Source organism: Camelus dromedarius, chromosome 8, assembly GCF_036321535.1.
Source record: "Camelus dromedarius isolate mCamDro1 chromosome 8, mCamDro1.pat, whole genome shotgun sequence".
NCBI classification, from domain to species: Eukaryota; Metazoa; Chordata; class Mammalia; order Artiodactyla; family Camelidae; genus Camelus; species Camelus dromedarius.
The window spans coordinates 56268602-56275815 of record NC_087443.1 but is presented as its reverse complement, the minus strand read 5'-3'; the positions used below and the strand labels follow the sequence as shown (position 1 = coordinate 56275815).

Below are 7214 nucleotides of genomic sequence, written 5' to 3'. Positions count from 1 at the left end.
GCCGCGGGCCCGGGCGCCTGTGGGCTGGTGGGCTGGAGGGCGCCTAGGTCCTGGCGACCGTCATTGTGCTGTCCGCGGTGCTGATATGGGCGCCGGGGCGGAGAGGCGAGGCCGCGCCCGAGGCTCTTCGGGGCCCGATCGCTGACTGCTGCTGATCCTGCCGGGAACGGCCCGGTTTATCTTTGACAGCGGCGGCGGGCGCGGGGGCGGCGGGGGGAGGGGCCAGGCGCCTCCGCAGACCCGGAGGGGGAACCCGCGGCCCCCAGACTCCGGCGCCCGCCCGCCGGAGAGGAGCCCCGCCCGCGGCCAGAGGCTCCGCTCCTGCCCGGCCCAGAGGCTCCGCCTCTCCTGCCTGCCCTTCCCCCTAGTAAGAGCGCCAGCAGCCCTGCCCTCGCTTTGTGGCCTCCAGAGACTTCCAGACCCGGAGAAGAGAGAAGCCGGACTGTTCTGGGGCAAGATACTCCAGCCTGCGAAGGCTGACGGTCCTCGACTCATTCGCAGGCCCCCAGGTGCGGCCTCTTTACCTTTCTAACACCCCTCTCCTCAACCCCTCCCCCACCGTGGCCCAGGCTGCCTCTTCTGTATTTTTTCTCTTTCTCTTCCGTTTCTTCTCTGTGCCCCACTCCTGAAGCTTACATGGACGTTCCCTCCTCTACCTTATCTCTTTTTCACTGCCTTGAAGCCTATTAGCTAGAGAAGGATGCTGCAGACTGCAGAGAATCATTTCCTTTCTTTAAATATGTGCCCACCTTTCATCCCCAGAGATACCCTGGGGTCTCCTCCTTCAAGGAGCTCCAGAATTGAAGCAATCTTTCCTTGTTACTTTTCCTGGCCCTGCCCCCAACCCTTACACTTTCCTCTCTCCTCTGAAATCCCAGAGTTTACAGACACACCACCACCACCACTTAAAAACCACAAGCAGATGGTGCCAAACTGGTATGCCCACTCTGTGAGGATGGCAGGTCTGGCCCTGCTGCCTTCTTCACATTTTCGACATCATGCCTTCCAACCAGATGACCTTTCTATTTGCTTAATAAACAAAAAGGAAATACCAACACAGGTGCCATTTTACACACCCATAATACCCCTTGTCTCTGAGGGGAAGCTGGGTGTGTTCTCTGCAGCTCACTGCTGCCTTGGGGTCAACAGCAACAACCCACACAGAGGGAGCAATGGGCAGCCAGGAGACCTGGGTTCTGGCTCAGGCTGTATGACCTCAGGCAAATACTTCACATCTGAGCTTCTTTCTGTAAAATGAGTGTTGGGCTTCACTAGACCATTTCTATGGTCCTTTCTCTTCTTTTTCTCAACCTCTTATTTTGAAATTTTCAAACATACAGAAGAATTGAAAGACTAGTACAATAAACTATACTATCCACCTAGCTTCAACAGTTGTTAATATTTTGTCACATTTGCTTGATAGAAGATACAGAAACATAGAGATATATTTGGCTAGATTATTAGAAAGTGACAGACATTGTGAAGATTTATTCTTAAGTACTTCACCATCCATCTCCTAAGAATAGGGCATTCTCCTACGTAATCACAATGTTATGATCACACCTTTAACGGTTCCATTTCACCTAATATCCTAGGATAGTTTATTGCCCCTAAAACACATTATAGCAAAGATCCCTCAGAACTTCCCTCCAAAATTTTCATTTTTAATAGCTAGCATTTATTAAGCACTCACTATGTGCCAGGCCATATTCTACATACTGTACATGTGTTATCTTACATAATCCTCACAATTAGCCTTTGAATTAAATGTTATTATTATCCTTTTATTATTCCCACTTTACAAGTGGGGAAACGCGATGGTGGCTTAGATTAGGGTAGTAGCAGTGAAGGTGGTGAGAAGTGGCCAGACTCTAGATATAACTTGGAGGTAATGCTGACAGGATCTGGGGATAGATTGGAGGGTGTAGTATGAAAGAGAGGTAAAGATGATTCCAAGTTTTGAAGTCTCAGCCACTGGAAGAAAGGAGTTGCTTATTACTGTGGGAGGAAGACTAAGGGCTGAGTAGGGATGGGGAATAGAGTATTGGATGAGTTTAGTTGATTTAGATTTGAAGTTTGATACACATGTTATACATCTGAGTAGGCAGTTGGGGTTCAGGGGAGAGGTTGAGGGTTGGAAATATAACTTCAGGAGTCACCAGTATATGAATGGTATTTAAAACCAAGAGACTAGATAAAATTATCTAGAGAGTGAGTATAGCTAGAAAAATTGTTTAAGAACCAATCCTGGGTACTTTATTACTTATAGTCTGGGAAGGTGAAAGGACTCTGAGAAGAGTGGCCAGCAGAGTAGGAGGAGACCCAAGAGAGAGTGGTGTCCTGGAGCCAAGCAAGAAACCTGGGAACAGAGCCTTACCAGCTGTGTCAAGGCCTGCTCACATGTAGAATAACATGAGATTGAGAAATGACCACTGGACTTGGCAGCAAGAAGGTCACTGGTGGCCTTGAGTAGAGCTGTTTTAGTGGAGCACAGAGATGAGATCCTGATTAAAGTGGGTTTGAGAATTAAAATGCAGGAAAGGAAGTACAGACACTGGGAGTACAGACAACTCTTCAGAGGCATTTTGCTGTGAAGAAGAGCAAAAAGTAGCATGGTGGCTCAAGGGAGAAGTAGGAGCAAAGGAGGTTCTTCTAAGATGGAAGACATTAGAGACATTGCTGATAGGAATAATCTATTAGAGAGGGAAACATTGATGGTTCATAAAAGAGAGACTTAGTTGCAGAAGCAAGCCTTTAAGAGGTCAGCAGAGGATGGAATCCAGGGCAAACATGGAGGGGACTGCTTTGGAGAGAAGCACAGACAATTTTCCACCATGAATATAATGGAAGAAACAGAGTCAAGGTCACAGATACAAGTAGGTTAGGAGGTTTGGTATTATAAGCAAAGATCTGAGCGCTACTCCTTATACCTCTTCAACTAGCCAGAGACTTTCGTGCATCATGACCTTTCTCAATAAGTACATTCAACCATTGTATATGGAGAGTTTGCCATGTGCCAAGCATGGTGCTGGCACTTGCCTGTACAGCTCAGGGAGAGTTCTTACCACTGCAATTACAGGACTAGGACTCTATAGAGAACCTTGAGCTCATCCACTTGTGGATGAATGATCCTGTTTAATATCCAGCTCCTCTGACTAGAGACATTGACAGCCCCAGCCTTTTATCACTATATTGCCTCCAAGGTTATTATAACAATCTCAATAGACCTCAAGGCTTGGAGTCATCAAAGTGGACGCTGTGAAGAGAGATCCACTTTCACAGCGAGAACAGTTCCATACTGTGCTGATTCAAGACTGTGATGGGATACCACAGGATGGGGTGTTCCTACACTCCAGTCATTTGGACTTTAACTCTTGAGGCAGGAGAAGACGTTGAGATTTAATCTGACTGATCATTATTACCCAGCTGCCTTGGGACAAACCAGTCCAATGCAAGGGCCTAGCTCTTTGATGTTTTGTCATAAATTAATGAGTCTACCCACAAAATAACATCAAAGGAGATCCACTAACCAATTCAGTGTTATCATCCTCTAATCTGCAGCCGCATTAGAAAGTCTCCCCAAAAGGACCACAGCCAGAAAAAGAAACCAACTGAAAGATTTGGAAATCATGATATCTGGAAAGAGATGAGAGAGAAACCAATGCCTGCAGACTGCAGAGGAGACAGGGAAAGAGCCAGCAAATCTCAGGGAAATGAAGAAAAAGCTCAGGGAGATGGAGATTTTCAGCACTTGGGCCTGGAAGGAAAACAATTGCATGAATGCTTGAGGGGGAAATTGTGGTCTGGAAAGTCTTAAATGGTGTCATCTCAGAGCACATTGTGGAGACTACGAGGAAGTGTGTGGTAGGAAACCGTGTCCCTGGAGTCAGGTGACATGGGTTTCAACCCCTGGCTCTGCTATTTGCTATGTGATCATCAGCACATCTCAATCTTTCTGAGCCTCAGTTTTCTGATCTGTAAACTGGTGGCGACAATTCTCCCTCCCCAGATAGGATCCCTCCAAGTATAGGAGACTATCTCTAGATGCTACCTACTCTTCTAAATCTGGCCTGTCAAGAGGAAAACAGGAAAAGATTTATGGAGATGCTTGCTAGAAAGCCTCACTTCTTCCAGGCCAAGCAAGTTTTCCTAAAGCACAGAAAAGATCAGCAAACATGTTTTATTGAACCCAGTGAGCAGATACTGATCACCCACTGTAGGCCAAACAGAAAGATGCCCATGGGATATTTCCAACCTCCAAGGACACTAAACTATAATCAAGTGAGGACCAGGCTCTGTGACAAGTGTTTAGGTGGAGACAGTCTCCTCAGGGTTGGGGTCCAAACTACATGACATTTGAGCTTGGACTTCAAGGATTTGTGCCATATCCCCAGACAGCGGATGAAGGGACACGGTGTGCAAAAGCAAGAAGGCATGAAAGGTTCCTAGAAACACAGCACCTCTAGAACTTCAGACTCAGGAAAGCAGCTGCCAGGCAGCAACAGGGATGACTGCAAAGGCCCTAGAAACATGAATGGAAGGGACCCGCTCTAAAAATAGTACCAGAGCAGGCAGACCGTGACACATGTCTGGAAGTGGAGTCGCTAGGAGGTGACTAAGCTAATGGGGAGTTGCCTCCCTTTCTTATCTTCATTCATAGTCTCTCTCCATCTCCTCTCTCTGTCTCTTTCTCTCTCTGTCTCTTTCTCTCTCTCTTTTACAGGTTGCGGAGTGGGAGGGAAGTTTCTATAAGAATTCACAGCTACCCCAGGAGAAACTGCAGATACTGGGGAGGACTATTAGCCAAAGTGCTTCCCACTCATTACAACAGCCACTGTGCCGGAGGCCCAGCAGAAGACCCAAAAGACTCTGTTCTGACAGTGGTTCCAGAGACACTTTGGAAGAGTGATTATCGAATGATACACTGCAGGGCCTCACCTCCGTACCAAGCGAACTGGCAACAAACTCACCAATCACTTTAAACCATAGCCAACTGGGGGAAGACTGCAAGACTTCTGACTAAGTGATGGAAATTCTTTGAGGAAGTAAATAGGCATGAGCACAAAGGGTAATAGGTGCTTATAAAGCATCATTAATTACAAGAGCCAAAAGGGATCATAGAGTTCAAGCCAATTTCAGCTGCAGAAACCTTTGTTTAAACAAAGTTTGCATGAGAGTCAGATATATAAAATAAACCAAAGAAAGTGGATTTGCATGAAAGGGGGCAGAACTTACCTTCTCTACCACCCCCTCACTCCCTACAAGAAGCCCCCAAGACACCCACTCTGTGGACTTCCCAGGGCTCAGCAGAATATGGTTTTTTTCATCATCAAAGTAACACATGCCTATGATTTTAAAAATCCAAACATACTGAAAAGCTTATAATAAAAGACAAGAGTCCCCTGCCCACTCTATCCTATGCCTTCCTACCTTCCATGATTTCTCCCCTGGAAGAAATGACTTTTCACTCTTTTAGCTGTTTCAGCTTTAAATTCTGATTTTTCAGTTTTCTTTACATTGCTAAATGATATGCCTGTAATTCTATTTCTTGATTTATTAACTTTAGAAACTTTGTCCCGTTTTCTGCAGTGACAAAAGAGAACTTAGCTCACCCTGCCACCCTCACGTCTCAATATAATTACAGAGCTACTCGAACTAAATTTTTATTGTTATCAAAGTAATACATGCAATTAGTTGAAAATTCCCACCAAAGGCAAGGGCTTAGAGCAAAAAACAGAAGCCCTGTCCTACAGCCACTATGGAAAGCTCTATGGAATTTCCTCAGAAAACTAGAAATAAAACTACTATATAATCCAGCAATTCCACTCCTGGGCATTTATCTGAAGAAAACAAAAGTACTAATTTGAAAAGATGTATGCACCCCAATGTTCATAGCAGCACTATTTACAATAGCCAAGACATGGAAGCAACCTAAGTGCCCATCAACAGGTGACTGGATAAAGAAGATGTGGTATACACACACACACACACACACACACACACACACACACACACACACACACACACACACACACACACACACGCAGGAATACTACATAGCCATAACAAAGATAAAAATTTGCCAGGGTTAGGCCTGGAGGGTATTATACTTAGCGAAATAAGTCAGACAAAGAAAGACAAATACTGTATGCTATCACTTAGATATAGAATCTAAAAACAAAAGAATGGATATAACAAAACAGAAACAAACTCACAGATATAGAGAACAAGCTAGTCATTATCAATGGGGAGAGGGAAGGGGGAAGGGGCCTGATAGGCATAGGGGATTAAGAGTTTTTTAGTACAAACTACTATGTATGAAATAAATTAGCTACAAGGACATATTCTACAGCAAGAGAATATAGCCAATATTTTATAATAACTATAAATAGAGCACAATCTATACAATCTTTGAATCACTATGTTGTACACCTGAAACTATTGTAGATTGTAGATTGTATTGTATATTGTAAATCAACTATACCTCAATAGAAAAAAAAAAGAATACCTACAAAAAAATAAATAAAACAGACCAACATTTAAAAAGCAAAACAAAACAGAAGCCCTGTCCTCTCTCTTCCTTGCCTCTCATTCTCCCTACCCTCCTGCCCACTGAGGTGAGGCTGGCTTGTGGGAATAGCAAACTTCTCTATTTGGTTCTGTTTCTTGTTCTTTTTCCATAACATTCATCACCTTTGCTAGCAAACACTGTAACTTACCTATGTCTTCTGTTTGTCTTGCCTGTTATACTGTAAACTTGGGCAGGGATCTCTGTTATGTTCACTGATGTATCCCCAATGCCTAGGATAATATCTGACTCAGTAAATATTTGTTGAATTAATGAAAGCAAAATTCTCTGGAAAAGGAAGAGAAAGAAGCAGGGTTTCTCTGAGATGGTGTTAGAACCAATCATTTTACATCTGATTTGTTTTATGGGAAGGAATGAATAGAAATGAAAATTTTATTTTGTAGATGATACAGAATTATTCTGGGCAGAGGGGAGGGTACTACAATAGATAAAGACCTCATTTCAGACCCACTTATTGGCTTTTCTTGTTTGAACCAGTTGAAAAAAAGTAGAAAGAAAGTAGGTATTTGCTTAGGTTGGTAGAGGCTAGGTAGGAAATCGAGGAAGTGGCCTTTGGTCACCCCATTCTCCCAAGGACAGCTCCCACTGTGGAAGGAGAAGCAGAGTGTGTCCCCCAGAGGTAACA

At 44.3% G+C, this 7214-nt stretch overlaps 1 long non-coding RNA gene across 3 annotated transcripts in view; it reads right to left on the bottom strand.

Moving 5' to 3' along the window:
• Nucleotides 1–21: 21 nt before the first annotated feature.
• Nucleotides 22–7214, bottom strand: part of LOC135321832 (uncharacterized) — a 49962-nt gene continuing 42769 nt past the window's right edge. For 2 of the 3 annotated variants that reach the window (XR_010381969.1, XR_010381968.1), the window contains one exon: nucleotides 26–157. This is a non-coding gene — a long non-coding RNA (uncharacterized LOC135321832). Of the gene's footprint in view, nucleotides 158–7214 lie in introns of all 3 variants that reach the window. The other variant, XR_010381967.1, reaches the window with a different exon arrangement.